The 17,837-nt window shown below is 45.9% G+C and overlaps 1 protein-coding gene across 2 annotated transcripts in view; it reads right to left on the reverse strand.

Annotated features, from left to right (window-relative positions):
• The window catches only part of LOC133370585 (leucine-rich repeat and fibronectin type III domain-containing protein 1-like protein), a 138,614-nt gene that overhangs the window by 34,759 nt on the left and 86,018 nt on the right, over positions 1-17,837 (reverse strand). The gene's annotated exons all lie outside the window — the stretch shown is intronic.

Genomic DNA, 17,837 nt, shown 5'->3' on the forward strand with positions numbered 1-17,837 from the left:
GGCTTGAGCCATCTGCATCTGGAGATGGCTGCATCTTCCCCAACCCTGAGGCCCACCAGATGCCAGATGCCCTCAGCCCAGCCAGCCAGCAGGGCCAATTGGGGAAAGCTGATCTGGAAGACACCAGGTTGAAAGCGGCAAACCTGGATCTATCCGCTCCACACTCAGCATCCTTCCGTGCGATGACACACACTGGGGGTTGCATTACCTAGGCTGGTTTTTATATGTGGGGTTCCAGCTCTCTATGATGGTTGCAAGCAACTGGACCCAGCTAGGCAGGTGGTGGAGAGATCATACTGGGATCATACACTCTGGACGAAGGATTAAAAAATGGGGGCTCCTTTGCGCTTCCCAGTTTACTTTAAAAGCAATCAGACCACACTTGAAACCCCAGCTCCTCTGAGAGGGAGTGTTTTCCTCCCAGGTCAGACTTCAGCTCTGAAACTGGGAAGAGAAGGCCCCACAGCTCAGTGGGAGAGCACATACTCACAGTAATAGGGAAGAAGTTTGATTCAGTTCACATTTAAAGGCGAAGCTGTCTAGTTCGCACTTTCCAAAGTGATATATGAACCAAAGCACAGCTGTCCTTCAAAAGTTGCATTTCTCCAAATTTTGCAATGCAGTTCAAATGCATACAAATATATATACATATCTGGGTAAAAATGTGTGCTAAAAAGCACATATTAGTGAAAATAACATACAAACATGCATTACATATGGGAAAATCGCTTTGTAAAAATATGTGTATTAGGAGAAATTGCATACAAAAATGGATATTTTCTGAGAAAACTGCACTAAATGTTGATAAGGACATTTAAAAAAAGAAAAGAAACGGAAACTAATGTGGAAATGTGCAAAACTGAACTCAAGGTTGCAGAACTGAGAAACCAAAAGAGGCAGATTTGCCCATCCCCCTCTCCTGCAGGAGACAGTCAATGCCTCTGAATGCCACTTTTATTATTATTATTATTATTATTATTTATACCCCGCTCTTTTTCCAAACTGGAACTCAAGGCAGCTCTCACTTGCCAGGCAGAGGGCTGCCGCTGCCCTCTAATCCCGCTGGTGGGCTTCCCATGGGGGCACCTGGCTGGCACTGTGAAACCAGGACGCTGGCCTCAGTGGGCCCTCTTTGGCCCCTTCCAGCTTCAGGGCTCTGCTTCTGTTCTCTGGCACTTTTCTATGCTCACTCTTCCCCGAGGCAGCCAGTCGCTGAACATGAGGGCTTGTCTTCATGCCTTGCTTGTGGAGCACCCGGTCGCCTCTGACTGGGCACAGGAGGAAGGACACAGCTGGACTAAAAGGGCCCGTATTGGTCTGATCCAGCAGGGTTCTTCTTAGGAAGGCATGGTAGAGTTCTCTGAGCATGTACAAAGCACCTTTCCATTACCATGGGATGACATGCATCTGGGAGTGTGTTGGGGGCAAAGGGCAGCCTCTATAGCAGAGGAGGGCAATGCTTCAGCCCACAGGCTGCATGCCTGAGGTGGCTGGGGCAAAGGATGTGCTTCTTTAACTCTGTAAAACAGGCTGCCTTCCAGCCACATGCAAGCTGCAGGTTTCTCCAGCTACATTTCTTGCTCCAGGCAAGAGGTGTTACTGCAGGTCAGGAGCACACTGCAGCCAAGCCAAAACAAACAACTGGCAGAGCAGGGTGTGAAGCCAGGCCAGTGACAGGCGTGGCCTGGAGACAGTCCTGAAAGCCACACAGAGAGGGGTGGAGATCCACTTTCGGCCCAGAGGCCTGATGGACTCCTCCCTCCTTCTCTACAGCAACAGCAAGTGGCAGCTGGTAGCCCCATGTCCGAGGGGCAGTGGAATCTGCTCCAGATTTTAGTCTGAACTTTTGTGTTGAAACACCTTGGGCAGCTCCTTGAAAGTTTGGACTAAGAACCAGAGTGGATTCCACTGCCCCACCGGCATGGAGCCACCAGCTGTCACTGGCAACAGCTGTGGCTTGCACACAGCCTTGTCCCCCAGCATAGCATCTCTGTCTAGAAAAGGAGAATGCCTCTTCTATGTTCCTTTCTCTTTTCTTCCCAGTGTGAAGGGATTCAGCCATGGCTGTAACCCAGTTTTGGGGAGGTTTGGGGGAGTCAGCACTTTGAGCCAAGGATTAAACCTGGCCAGCTGGCTCAGCAAAGATATTAACAGAACCTTCCCCCCCTCCCCTGTGCCTCCTGCCCAAAACGTGTCAGTGGCACAGAAAAGGGAAAAGGGAAAAAAAGGTTCTGTGTAGCTCAAAAGCTTGCTACTGTAAACTCAGTTAGTACTAACTGAAGTATCAATTTTATTTAGACATTAACCCTTGCAGCTTTATCATCAGCCAAACTTACCTCACAGGGTCATTGTGAGGATAAAAGAGAGAGGGGAAGAACCATGTACGCCACCTTGAACTTCTTGGAGGAAAGGCGGGATATAAATGCAATAATAAAGAAAGAAAGATCGCATGGCACAGGCATGCGAAAACTTGCAAAACAAGCATCCACTCATCATGAAAGGAAAGAGAGCTGCCAATGACCGACCAAGAAAGAGATTTGGGGATCATGGTGGTTACTTCAGAGAGAGTGTCCTTGTCCCAGAGTGCGGCTGCTGTGAAGGCAGCAAATTCCATCTTGGGGATCACTAGGAAAGGAACTGAAAACATAAAACCTCTAACCTGGGGTGCCTCTAAGCGCTTTCGGAGACTAGGAGCTAATTTCCAGTACCAGAACTGACCTGAGCTCACAATCCTGTCACATAAAAGTCCACTCCTGGATAACTTTCTACAGTATGTTTCTTTATTTCATTAGCCTAATGAGAAAGCCAGCATGGTGTAGTCAGTGTTGGACTAGGGTCTGAGAGACCAGAGTTCAAATCCCCATTCAGCCATAAAGCTTGCTGGGTGGCCTTGGACCAGTCACAGTCATTCAGCCTAGCCTACCTCACAGAGTTGTTGTGAGGATAAAATGGAGAGGGAGGAGAGCTGCCTCGAGCTCCTTGAGCACTTTGAACAGCTCCTTGAACATTCGGACTAAACCTGGAGCGGATTCACTGCCCCACCAACGTCGGAGCCACCCATCTCCACTGATTAGTTGGCTTCGCTGGTCATTGGCTGTGGTTCCACCTATTGTTGGTCTTTCCACCCCAGCAGCCCCAAAGGGCACCAGCCACCATTGGATCCACCCTGCCTGAGACCTTGCCAAGTTACGACCGGTCAGAGTAGACAATAGTTGGGCAGATGAACCCAACAATCTAACATTCAGCAGCTTCCATCATGAGCTCAGCACTAGATTTCCAAGGCAAACATTCAGCACGCCCCTCCGGCAGGCGGTTCCTTGTCGGAAGGGTTTCTCAAAGGCAGGAAGTTTGAAACCCTTGGCTCTGCAGGGCTGCCTTGAGCCCGCCAACAGGGAGCAAGAGAAACCCTTTCAATATGGGCCAGCATTTTGGGGCCCACAGGCATGTGCTTCTTTTCGCTCGACAGAACAAATTAAAATATGGAGAGTTATTCTTCTACCTTCTCATTGTCTTATGTTTCATAAAAACTGCCACCCACTTTCTATTGCATTATAAATTAAATGCATGTTTAAAAGACATGTATGCTCACATGCAAATGTGTAAATCGGAGATTACACAAAGAAATTCAATGATGGCTTCGAGATGCAGATTTAACGCCAGGATTGTCCTGTAAATGGCAAGGATTGAAGAGGAGATTTCTGTGCATAGACACAGACAGAGAGAGAATATTTCCAAGCATTTTGTGATGCTGTCCAATTTGCCATTTTTAAATTAGCAGTTTTGTAATTCCCAGGAAATTGAGTGTGGGTTTGTACGTCAGCATTCTTTAATCTCAACAGCCAGATATCGCCACAGCCACTATTAATTTATAATAGTGGGTAGTTAGCCACTTAACTATTGGAGCGACAGAGGGACAAAAGTTGAAGTCAAAAGAATTTGCACTTTGCAAATGCATGAGCCAAAAAAAAAAAAAAAGGCAATTCTGGAGTTCAACAAGTCACTTCCATTCCACCAAAGCCTCCTGAGGTTCTCCCACAGTCACAAATCCATTAATTATTTGAATGTGACGATGCTGGACCTACCAATCTCCAGCGCTTGATTTCTAAAGCAAAGAGGTGCTGGAGCTTAACCCTCTGGGAAAGTCATGCCTTCTGTTTCGGAGGGCACCCCTAGCTGTGCAGAGGGACATAGTGAGCTGCCTTATATCAAGTCAGACCAACAGTCCATTTGGCTTAGTATCCTCTGGCAGGATATTCCTGGGACTTCAGACATTCTCAGCCCTACCCAGAGATGCTGGGGACTGAAACTTGGACCTTCTACATGCAGTCGAAGTAGATGTTCCACCAGTGAGTGATGGTCCTCCTCCCCCATAGAAAGGCTAGCTATAGAATGAGAAAGAGAGCAGAAGCACTCTGCACATGCACAGAAGCCCTTTCATTTATCAATGCTTTGCACTGTCATACAATCAAGCTCTGCCACTCTAGCAGCCAACCCCTCAAGAGCCCAACTCCAATTAAAACTTGGGTGTAAGACATTGCAGGTGGAGGGGACATAGTCAGGGTGTGGAAGCCCCTCCAGAAGTCCTTGTTATTGTGCATTCATTATGATTTGTGCTCTTCATAAGTTATCCTAGCTGATATCCCCACTTGAGGAAGGTTTGCACCTGCAAATGTTTTGGGACGGACATACTGCTTCGTTTCCAATCAGTACATGTCCTGTAAATTCCTGCTGAAATCCTGTGACTTTTCATCCCACAAATGTTCCACTTCATGTTTCTTATCCCACTTTTGTTGCACTGTAGTGTGAGAATGCCTCTCTGGATGGCAATAATTTGATAACATTGGGGAAGCATCACAGAACAGCTAATAAAGCGGAATGATGGGCAGTATTAAGGCAGTATTATTGCATCAAGGACATGTTACAGAATGCACCTGCAAAAAAACAGGCCTACAAATCCAGCCAGCTTCCCGCACACATTTGGAATTAAGCAAGCGATAACTGAATTGACCTTGGGGCCAATGTGAAAATGAAACAACCCCCCCCCCACATCATCCCCTGTTGAAAAATGCTCTTTCCACTCTGTAGTTTCAAATACAAAACAATCAGAACTAGGGCTTATGAGAAGAGTTCTATCCCACCAGCAGCTATTAACGCCACAGGTCAGCCCTGGGAAATGTGAACTAAAGGTAAGGACAAGGGCGCCTTCAAGCATGTAAAGAATGCAAGGCTTCCCATGAGTCTGGCACTTAACAGGGGGATCGCCACAGAACCTGTCTTCAGTGCTAAGGTGTGTAATACCATAACAAAGATGGCAGCGCTTCTGAGCATGAACAAAATGCTTTTCTCTTAATATTGAGTAAAAATGACAGCCACCACCACACACGTAGAATTGAGGAGAGTGAGAGCTTGTGGGGCAGAAAGTGTGGCCTCTTTGCTGCCTTGAAACTCACTTGGAAAGTTCAGCCCTAAGAATGCCAGCACACAAGGCCATCCACAAAACAGTCTTTTTTCTTCCAGAGCACCTGTTTGCTTAAAAGCAACTGACAGCTCTTTTATTCCCATCTCTGGTAGTTTCCTAATCAGACATGCTTTATACAGGATTATTTGGGTCCCTTGGAGCCAGCTGGCCTCTCCCGCCCTCCCCTCGCTGCCCCCAACACACCATAGTTCCCAGCCAGCCCATCTAATTTTGCTGCTATGCCTCAGTTTGGAGGCTGGGTTATTAATCCTACCCACTGCCTTCTCTCCCAGAGGCCAGCTTGGTGCAGCTGCTGATATTAAACTGGGAGGGAAGGAGGGCAAGGGGAAGAGGAGAAAGATCTCTTTAGAACTTAGCAATTATTTCCTTGCTAGGGAAGCGAAGGGAAGGCCAGAAGGCAGCAAGAGAGGCTGGGAGGTGGAAAAGAGGGGTGTCTGCCATCTATCAAGGCCCAGGAGGGGGTCCCCAAGCCCAAAGGAGTCAAACCTAGGGCACCTCCTACTCTTCAAAGGAAGGTTTTTCTTTGCAAATTCAAGGCCTGATGGGGTCAGCAACGACATGCTCCAGCTGTCACCCAACACAGCAACATCTAGAAGTTTTGGGCCACAACTCCCAGGAGCCCCAGCCAGACGAGGGTTGTAGTCCAAAACATCTGGTGGACACCAGCTTAGTGATGGATGCCCTTGTGTGGAAAAAGCCTTTGCTTTGGTGTAAACATTTGAATTCCCCAGAACGTCAGCTTCTGTTTTGAGGAAGGGCCAGGTGGGAAATGGAGCAAGTTTCTGTTCAACAGCACAACTTGAAGAAGCATTTGAGCTCAGCAACTGGCAGCCTTGGGCCAAATGCAGCCAGCCTGTGCTCTGTCCATCACTTCACAACTACCATCACTTCATGGTCCATAATGCTGTGAAATCTATTTTTCATAGTGCAAAACTCAGGAATTTTTATTTGCAGCTTTGAGTAGGAGTACACCCATATGTGAACTCTCCCACACTTCCTTTTCCGTGAGCTGATGGCAGGAAAATTTCATTAACATAGACAAGATGAAGGATAGTGCTATATCCTCCCCGGTTCTGAATGGCAAGGCAGATATAAAGGGTTTCGTTTCTTTCGAGTAAAAGAGCTTTATAAAATTTTGCTTTGTTTACACATGTACATGCAGAGCATATTGGAAGCAAACAAGCACCCCTGCAGAAGATTTCACAGACAGCAAATTGTGCAGCCCCCCCAAGTCTGCACCCCCCACAGTCCCTGCTAATCCTCCAGCCAGAAACTTTCTGCTCATTCTCTTTGTGTCATTTCAAAAGCAAACTGCTTCATCTCAGCTGGAGAGGTATCACCTTCTCTAACCTCTGATGGGTATCTAATTCCAAAGAGTAGAGAGTAGCCTCCAGCTATCATGAGACCATCTCTCCTGTCATTAGCTCTCATTGATGAACCTCAACTAACCGAGACTATCAGCCTACAAAAGGGATGGTCATTCATCATCCATAAAAATACCTATTAAACTATGAAAACCCTATATTTTAAAATAATTAAAATTCCCTGCGGTTATTAAAAGACATCCTACATATCCCTGCAAAGTTCTTACAAGGCTTTTGGAGAGCATAATAATACATAATACAGGAAGGGTCTGAGAAGGGAAGCAGCATCCAGAAAACTAATCACAGAAAATTGTGTATGGGGTGCACATCACTGGTGCTCTGCCCCTTACAGGGACTGCATCACCTGTAACCAGTCTTCAGTTCTTCACATCTCTGCCACAAAGCCTGGAAGTCTATAAGCTGAACATACACACCTAAAATCTGTTCCTTCTTTGAAAATGTAAATTTGCAAATTCGGTTTAGATACTATTGGGAGAGCAAATTTTAAATCAAGGATGCCCCAACCCTTGTGTGAAATGGATACAATGGTGCCAGTAGTGGGATACTTTTTAAAAAATAAAAAAGAACAAGCTGGAAAACAGATCTTTTTCTCTTTCTTCCCAGTGGGAACGGCTGAACCTGCCAGAGCAAAGACAGATCCAGAAATGCCTGCAATTTGCAGACACCTCTGCCTGCTGATTTTGCTGACAGATCTGAAAATGCTTGAGGCAGCGTGAGGTATTTCAAAGGCATAACTGGCAGGGGAGCAGATCAGAAAAAACCCCGCTCTGTGCCACTCAAATGGAAGGATAGGAAAAAGATACAGCTGTCAACAACTGCAAAATCCCAGAATCTCTTCCCAAACACAAGCTGCCCTAGAAACATACCAGAAGCATCCCTCTCTGCGTTTCCTAAAAGAAGAAAGGGTGGCGGGAATCGAGATCCCAGCCCTGATGACAATGGTTTGCTCCTTGATCTCACCCTGATAGGGAACAGAAGATTAAAGCTTCATCACTGCCTTGGCAAATTTGGAAGCAGATTAAACCCTCTGGAATTTCTGGGATGGGGGGGCAAAGAAAGGGAAGCTTTACAGAAACTTTTCTCCACAATTTGGCTTTGAGGGGCAGCACACTGGATCCAACAAAGGATTGGGAGGTTTCATCTTTGTGCTTCTTGCTTTAAACAGGCACTAAGAAAGCTGATGAACAAAATAATACAAGCCAGCCTTTCCTTTCTCTAAAAACAGAGTTCCCCAAACTGGTGTGTCCTACAGATGTTTTGGACTGCAGCTCCCACCAGCCTCAGGCAGCACGGCTGTACAATGCTGGGGCTGACGGAAGCTGCAGTCCGAAACATGGGGGGCACCAATGACCAAGGGATGCCTTTTCAGAGATGGGGGATGGTGGGGAAGAGATTTCCCCAGAGGAGGGAGGGAGGGAGGGAGTTCTCCTGTTTCTGGCTGCAGCCCAGACAGTGAGAGGAGCCACTGGTGGTGGGAAAGTCTGCAGAATAGACTCCACTCCCATGTTCAGATGGGTAGGGTAAGCCTGGACCAAAATCCTCTCCCCCAAATTCTCCAACCCATTGCAGGCAACAAAATGGGAACCATTTGGTGCTTGGCCCAGGGTATGGTCAGAAGGCACAGGAGGCCACCACTGCTGGAGCTAAGCAGGTCCAGGTCTGGTTGATGCCTGGATGAGAGACCACCTGAGAACCACAAGTATGCTGCCTTGGTGAAAGCACAGCAGGATATAAATGTAACAAAATAAATAAAATACATTATGGAGAGGGGGATAAACCTGGGGTGAAAGTGTCGCCTGACCACCAGCAACGGCATTCCTCTGCATCGCTGGCAGCTACCAGCCCCTCCCCCCCAATGACCCTGGGGACAGGTTCTGTGCTACAGTGCGAGCAGGAGGGTTTGCATCATCAGCTGTTGACCGGAGGGTATGATTCTGTGGGGTGCTGCTTTACCGGTGCATTCCCTGTAGGGAACAAGCTGGGAAAGCATACCCTCCCCCTCCCACACCAGTCAACCTTGACAGGTGGGCACCTATGAGTCACCGGATGTCATTGTGACTTGAGACAACCAACGGGTGGGTGGCCCTGCCCACCTGGCCCACAGGGTGCAGGGAGCTAAAGCTACGGGGCAAACTGGTGCCTCACCCCTGCCACAGGGCCTGCTGCCCCAAGAGGGTTTGAGTGGTAAATGCACCCCACGTGGGGGGCTCGTATTAGAAATGGCCGCTCAGCCCTGCTCAGGGCACGGTCATGCGCCCGGCTAAACTAGTCCCAGCCCTGCCATGAGGCGACCACCTCAGGTGGCAAGTGCTGGGAGGGGGCCGCATCCCCCTAAGCTAGCCTTGTGGTCCCCCTAAACTAAGAGGGTGTCGAGGGTGGGATCCCCTACACTGCTTGAAGGAAACGCCAGCCTAGTCAGCTGCTGCATGTGGTGCCATCTCGTCCTTTCCGAGGCAGCAAATTTTCTTGAGCCGTCCGTGTGATCGACAGCTTGGACACCATTGCATCAGCGACTCCTCCTCTACGGGAGCACATCAGAGATCTCCAAGCATCTTCAGTGGAGACATTTAAAGTAGAAGCAACTACAAATATAATGGCAAAAATTGTGGGGGGTGCTCACAGTGGCAGGGATTTGGGGCAGAAAAGTCTCCCAAGAGATTGCAGCCTCAAAAATAGTTTAAAGCTGTTGGTTGCCCCAAATATTTTAACAAAAACCATGAATAATCTACTGTTACTCAGGATGGGCCTCATTTACATGTATTTTTATGGAAATGCCAAGAGTGAAACTAAGCCTGATCTCTCTTCTTCTCCCCCCAACCCCCATCCACTTTCTTTAATGGATAGCGAGGTGTCATTGTCTGTTCATTCATTCATTTATAAACCGCGTTTCCATTTTTAAGAATTGCCAAAAGCAGCAAACAACATCAGAAAGCAAATAAATCAGAGAAGGCGAAACAGTATTGGAAAATGAAAAACAGGGGCAGCGGGGCGGCAGGGAAGCAAGCAGGCATTTAAATCAAACATAGCCCAGTGACTTCTCCCTGGAGCTCCAAACAGGCTCATCCAGTGGGCTTGAGAAGTGAGTTCCTGCAAGTCCTTCCAGGCAGTTGCATGGAAAGGGTTTGTGAAAATGAGAAAAAGGTAAAACTGAGGCGGGGGTTCTCCTAGCACTTGCCCTGGAGAGATTATCCCGTAACTGCAGTCCTGCCTCAACCACCACCAAGGAGCGTATGACTGATTGATTGATTTTGATGCCTTACCCACCCTTCACCCTTAAGATCTCAGGGTGGGTTACAACAATTTAGTATTCAATTCTGAAAACCATTTAAAACAAATGACCATCACAGGGCTAGGGTAGGTCCTCAAAACATGTATCTCAGCTGTCAAAGGACCAAGCAAAGAGTGTCTGTCTTCAGCATACAAGGGAAACTAAACAATGATGCTGCCGGATGCACCTCTGCGAGGAAGGAATTCCACAACCGAGGAATGTCTAAATGTTAGACAACGCTGTAGGTCAGTCAGTGGTAACGGCAGGATGTCCCGGTCCAAAGGAAAACAATTCATGCACATGTAATTTAATTGTGCAGATGAGAGGATTGCAGTACCTGTGGCATGATGAGCTGGACCCACCTATGTTCTCGGCTGGCATTAAGGCCTCACTTTTGACCCTTGGGGGAAAAACACCAAAATTGCCTGCAAATGGGGGAGCAAAATTTGGGGAAGGGGCGATTTTGGCACAGCTGAAACATGCATGCAGGACAGACCTCATTGGGCAGAAGAGTGCCATACAAATGCAATAAATTAATATCCTGGTTCTTTGGAACGCAACCAAGTCTAATGGTTAGAGCATGGCAAAGCTTAATCCATTTTCTGTTCCAGCTGCTGAGCTTACACTGCCATATCTCCCTCTCCACTGCCCCCTCCCCACCCTCCTGTTGCATACGCGTGTTCTGTCTCTTTACATTACAGCAGATCCAATCAGCCTAAACTCCACTAATTTTTTATTTTTTTATTTTTCTTGCACACACATTTGCATATAGATTGGATTCTGCACCTTCCACGAAGTCCAGCTCTTGACAGAGCCAGCCAGACTAGGGCTTGTCAAGTCACAAAGAACAGGCAGCCTCATTAACGGCGGCTTACCCCAAAGCAGTGGCGGGGGGGGCGGGGGGCACAGAGGGCATAGGAAGGAAGCCAAGCTAAGCAACAGCAGTAGTGGCAGGCCATGCAGGGAAGTGATCCCCATTCTAGGGCTGAGAAGTCACATGACACTTGTCCGGGTACCCACATGCACACCTCCAGGAAGCTCCCAGGCCATCAAAACTCATCACTTCCATTTTGGGAAGCTACTTTATATACGTTGGCAACAGCCGTGGAAAACCTGAGAGTGCTTATTATCTGAACCAGCCTTTGACAACATGGTGCCCTCCAGAAGTTTTGGACTTCAACTTAGGGTTGCCAGGTCAGAAGTATCCCAAACCCTGAAATTTCAGGGGCAGGCCTTAGTGAAGTCATTAACCATGATACATTAAGCATCAACCACAGTTGCTTGGAGCATACCACTCAAACAAAAAAAATTCTCTGATTGGAAATTAAGATAGACTAAGCTAAATGAGGGTGCTCCCAGGTCTGGCTGAAGTCATAGAATCATTCCTTCTCACCTGCACAGAGAGCCTGGGTAAGGAACATTTCATCTAGTCTACTTGCTTCTGGCAAGAAGGGTTTAAGCGCCGCCAGGCCAGTCACCAGAAGGCCCTTGTAGGAAGAAACCCTTGTGTTGTGGAGATGTTAGATGGGATCACTCAGGACTAAAGATGGATGGCCCTGAAGGCTGCAATTCTAATCACACTTACTAAGGGACTAAGCCCCATAGAACTCACCAGGACTTGCTTCTGAGTAGATGTTGTTAGGATTGTGCTGTTGGGATCCTCTGCAACGATATCCATATCAAAGCAAGGTTGGCAACCCACTGCCTGGAATGCCCTGCCTGCCTTCTAACATGGCTGCTCCAAACTTCTTTACAGACTTGACCCTTCACTGCAGAGAGAGGTTTGAGAAGTGAGTAAAAGTTAAGAAGATTCTCTACTCTTTCCTGCCTACTCTGTGGGCTGCTATAAAGTCACTTTGACAGCCAACTCAGTTTTAGTGAGTAATAATTGACAGAGAGAAAACACACATGGTTTGGTCTACCTTCACAAACAGTAGACTGGGAACAACAGCAATTGAAGCCACTCTTCCCAGTATGTGAATTCTCTTTTACCACTATTGGGCAAGAAACAAATCATCATGCAAATAAGGTGCATCATCAGAGGGTTTAAGGGGGTTGAGCTGACCACGTGGTGCCACTGTTGTTGCTTCTACAGATGTAAGGCAGTAAGGTCAGAGATAAATGAAATGCAAATAGAAAAAGAAAAACAAAAGACAGTGAAGATTTCCTAAATGCAATACCATACCAACCACAACAAGATTCCTATGAGTAAGACTGAAAACTCAGCATCCCACAACCAGTCAGGATTCCTAACCAAAAACCAAAACTAAAAAAAATCCTGTCAGCCAGTCAACGAAAGTCACAGAAATCCCCATGCAGCACAACCTGACCCAGGGGCTACAGTTAGTGTAGAATGCTGTGGGATGATTTCTGACAAGAGTGAGACCCTATCAGCACAAAATACCTCTGCTCTGAAATCTGCACTGGTTGCTGATTTGCTACTAGGCCAAGTTGAAGGCGTGCTTTCCATGTTACAGGTTCCACATAGTATTTGTTTTGCTCTTGTAAGAAATTGATCCTTTAATGTGGCAGGACCCACACTTTGGAATTCCCTTCCTATTTACATTACACAGGCGCTTCATTGTATTCATTTTGACACCTGCTAAAAACGTTTTTGTTTAGACAGGCCTACCCAGGCATGTAGAAGCTATTATATCTGTTCTTAACTCATTGTTGGTTTTATTATTTTGAATGTTTTTAAATACATGTCCTGTCTTCAACTGTTTTCGCCAATATTTTTTTTGTTTTAATTCGTTCTATAAACTGCTTTGAGTTTTTTTACAATAAAGCAGTATAGAAATGTTTTAAATAAAATACATACATTTCAGGGTCACTGTGGCCCTTGGGTCTCTTTTCTCTTTTAGGCACAAAAGAATCTACCTTATACTGACTCAGGCCATCTGATACCATCTAGCTCAGTACTGATGACATGGACTAGCATTGGCTCCCCAGGACTCCAGGCAATAGTCTCTTCTAGAGATTGCATTTTGGACCTTTGCATGCAAAGCATGGTGGCCTACCACTGAACTACAGCCCTATTTTAAAAAGTATCTTTTAAAATTGTTCTTTTCAATTCACTAATGAATGCACAACATACCTAGGGCAGATCCACACCATGCATTTAAAGCACATTCAACACATTTGAAGCACATGAATCACACCACAGAATCATGGGAACTGTAGTTTGTTAAGAGTGGTGGGAACTATAACTGTGAGGGGGAAACTACACTTCCCAGGCTTCTTTGGGGGAAGTCGTGCGCTTTAAATGTGAGTTGGATGTGCTTTAAATGTATTATGTGGGTCTGCATTACTTCATAAATTTTGCCTGCATATAAATCATTTTAATTAAATTTTTAAAAGGAAATAAGCTACAAAGGTTACTGGGTGACCATGAGCTATGCACTATTTCTTAGCCTAATCTGCCCCTCAGGGTGCAAACAACTGGGGAGGAGGACCATGACCACCCCAAAGAAGAAGGGCATGCTTAAAATGTAGAGGAAATAATAAATTGTAAATAATAATTTACAACCATAGTGTGAAATCAGATACATATCAAGACATAGTTTGAAGAAATATTTATATAAGCATGAATGTTGTTTATTATTTACACAACCTGTAAAGATATTTATAGTGCAATCCTATGCATGTTTACTCAGAAGCAAGTCCCAATGTATTCAATGGGGCTTACTCAGACAGGGAAGCATGCACAGGACTGCAATTCAGTGATAAGGAACTTCACTCGCCCAATCCAAAATTCAGAATCAGGCCACTTTGAGCTGTTTTGCAACTGTTTTATACTTGTTTTATGGTAATTGGATTTTAAATGGCTTTATTTCTTGCTGTGAGCTGCCTTGGTTTCCGACCCTACCTTGTTGTTGTTGTTGTTGTTGTTGTAAATATTCCATATACACAAACACACTGGAGATGTAAAAATACATACATCCCATGTAATAGTTTATTGACAAAACCAGTTGGCCATTGAAGAACATTTTTTTAAAAAAATATTAGTTTCCTGCCAAATAAAAGCAGTGACGACACCTAAGTAAGCCCTGCGTAACTGCTTTCTTAAAAAAAAAAAAAAAAAGGATCGGAGGGGGAGAGAAAGATTTATAACACTATCCTTTTCTATTTCACTCAAAAGTCTCTGATTTTCAGCACAATCCTAACCTTACCTATTCAAAAGTAAGTCCTACTGAATTCAATGGAATTGAATGCATTGCAGCTCTACTCCCAGAAAAATTTCATACTGGGAAGGTTTTCAAAACAGGTTATGAATAAGACAAAGTGCCCTCTTCAACAGTCCAGTAAAAGCTTGTTTCACTCCTTAATTAGAAAAGTATCACTGCAGCATGCACACTTTTAAAAAACCATTCAAAAATTAATTGAAAGATAAAATGTATAATATGCAATTTTTACAAGTAATAAAAAACCCTGCATGCATACTTTTATTATAATTATAACTAAAATTGTTTACTGTGTATGCCCACCAAGATCCTGCTGTGATCTTCTGTTGTAGTGCAATCCTATGCATGTTTACTCAGAAGCAAGTCCCAATCCTGTACAGAGAAGGTACTCTTTATGCTGCTGAAAGCTATGTATTTACTGAATTCCTCATGTGAGACAAGCAGGAAAAGGAAACTGTTCTCAGAACTTGAAATGGGGTTTAGGTATTGCCTGGGGGGTAAACAAATCTTGTCAATCACAACCGTGACTTTACTTATTGGCTAAAAATGTGAAAGGGCAGGGATTAGAGCAGCCGGTAGTAACAGAAGTTGTGGAGGGGGGTGGCTGACATTTTGGTTTATATCTTTTGAACCAGACCACCTAGAAACTTATTTTTTAAAAAAAAAGAAGAAGAAAGCTAAGAGTCCAAGAGGTTAAGGTGACTCAGTGAAAGAGTCTCCAGGCGAAACACCGGAGACCTAACAACCTTCCTACAACTCCCATCAGTCCCAGCCAGCACAGAAGTTCTGTTGCCCTGTGGCATTGTGGGTAAACACAACAACAACAACAAACCACCTACACATGATGGCTAACAGAAAGGCATAGCAGCCACCATGTTCTACCCACAATGCCATGAGATGACAGAACATCTGGGGCATTGCACTTTGGGAAAAATAAGATGGTGGCTACAACTGCACCCAGCATAGCACCCTGCGGAGAGCCAGCTCAACCCCGGGTTGGAAGTGTGTGGTTGGGAAGCTGGAATTAAAACAGGACAGAAATTCTGAGGCAGCCAATTATCTCTCACTAGAGCTGAGAGCCATAGGGATCTGAGATGAATTAAACTACTCATCCAGCTTATTTGTTATTTTCTCAGCGCAGGCAATAACAGCAGCATCACAGGGCCCATTTGGGTGCCAAACAGCAGCCAAGAGAGGCTTTAAGAAATCTCTTCTACAGCCACACAGGTGGTATGTGATGGGATGCCTGGACAGAGGGCCTCTGGAAAATTCTGCACACACGCACGCACCCAAAATTCCAGGGACGCTTCCTTCGAAAAGGAAAATCCACACGTTCCTGGAAATTCAGCAGGAACGCTAGTCAGAGGTCTTTGGCCAACTGCACTGGGAGGCGTTTCTTCACTAGATCGCAGCAGAACAGCCGGGGTTGGCGAGAGGCAATTTCTTTGCAGTCACCTTCCTCAACCCAGGGGTGCCCTCCAGAAGTTACAGCATCACCTTCCTGCACATCAAGAGCAGTGAGACTGGGCGATGGGGACATGGCATGGTCAAATTGCTCCCTTCAAGCAATTCTCTTCTTATTTATTTTGTTTAATTTTAAAATAACAAGAGAATTGCGGGAGGGGAGCGTGGGGACACCCTAGCTGGCCCCACCCCATCATCATGCCGTGTCCCCATCACCCAGCCCTGTGGCCCTCAATGTGTGCGTGGGTGAAGGTCTACTTGCACCATGGAGGGAGCTGCCTTATTTGTGGAGGCTCCTCAAAGAAGATGTAGAGCCCCATGTGGGGAAGGAGCTGGCTCTCTGGGGCAGGCCTTTGCCCTCCCATGCACGGGAGTCATGTGCCCTTTTAAATATTTTTAAAACCTTTTAAATGTTTTTAAACCTTTTAAATGTTTTTAAAGCTTTTAAAAAATGTTTTTAAAGATGTTTTAATATGTTTTTAATGGTTGTTGTGTTTAATATATTTTAAAGTCTGTCTTTATGTTTTACAGTGTTTTAGTGCTTTTGTTTGCCTCCCTGGACTCCTACTGGGAGAAAGGGTGGGATATAAATCAAATAAATAAATAAATAAATAAAAATAAGATAAGGATAGCAGGTTGTCCTTGCCCTTCCCTTATTTCGTGCAGCCTCAAACATCTGAGCAGGGGTCATCTCTCAACCCAGTCTACCTCACAGGGTTGTTGTGAGGACAAGGAAGGAGGGGGGACCAGTTACACCACAGGAAGGGCAAGAGGAAGATCACACAGGCAGACGGAAAGAGGCAGGGCCCCCTCTGCTCACTCTCATACTCTGGTTAGATTTGCAGTAGACTGACTCTGAGGTGCTAGACAATGCCTCCAGCTGGGCAGATGAGAGCGCCAGCCGCCCCCACAAATCCCTGTGCTGCTGTTGTGGCTGCCAGCAGTTTAAATTTATTTTATCTATTTAGAACATTTTTATCCTGCCTTTCAATACAAGATTATGAGGCAGCTAAAAACAAAAACCCAAGAAAAGACCATGCAATCCAATAATAAATTAAAACAGCAGCGGGCGTTTCAGGAGAGCAAAAAGAAAACATTCAAAAGCCCGGGGAAACAGACATTTTGGTCCAGTGCGAAAATGAAGTCCAATTTGGCTCCAGGTGAGAGGAAGGTGTTCAGAAGCAAGGTGCCATCCTACTCCTCTCCCTCAAAAGGCCCTGTCCCCTGGTAGCCCCCACCTCACGTAGGAGGGTTTAAAAGGAGGTGCTCCTTCACAAAGCCCACAAACCAGGCTATGGTCTGAAGGCCCGTGTGGCCAGCGGGTCAGGTGTGGTCAGTGATAGGAGACCTCCTGGGAACCATATGTAAGCTGCCTTGGGTTTCTATCATGGAAAGAAAGGTGAGGTAGAAATATTAATAAATAAACAAACAAACTATATAATTCGCTCCAACAAGCTGTAGCAATGGCCACCAGATTGGAATGTTTTAAAAGAGGATTGGGCAAATTCATGGAGGAGGAGAAGGCTGTCAATGGCTACCGGCCACAATGACTATGGATAATTATGTTCTGCTTATGGAGTTCCCAAAGGCATCTGGTTGGCTGTTCTCACAGATGCCAACCAGATGCTCTGGGAAATCCACAAGCACGGCATGAACACAATTAATGGATCTTCGGGCCTGTCCACCAGGGATCTTTTTATCTTCTTCTTATAGCACACCCCCATCAGAGCTGGGGGCAGAAGCAAGACGTCCTGGATCCACCTAGAATCCTGCCTTAGACCTGGTGTGGGAAACCTCTGGCTCTCCAGATGTTGCTAAGCTACAGCTCCCATCATCCTTGGTCATTGGCCATGCTTGCTGGAGCTGATGGGATTTGTAGTTCAGCAACATCTGGAGGGCCAAAGGCTCCCCACACCTGCCTTAGACCATGCAGATCTCAGAGTCTGCTCTCCTGTATAACACATTACACTTTTTCAGGGTTGGGGAAAATCACATTCCCTCAGTATTTTGATATGTTTTGATGATAAGAGCAAAAAGAAAGCTCTCGGGTTTTGCTG

The sequence above is a fragment of the Rhineura floridana genome, chromosome 15, assembly GCF_030035675.1.
Source record: "Rhineura floridana isolate rRhiFlo1 chromosome 15, rRhiFlo1.hap2, whole genome shotgun sequence".
In the NCBI taxonomy this organism is placed as follows: Eukaryota; Metazoa; Chordata; class Lepidosauria; order Squamata; family Rhineuridae; genus Rhineura; species Rhineura floridana.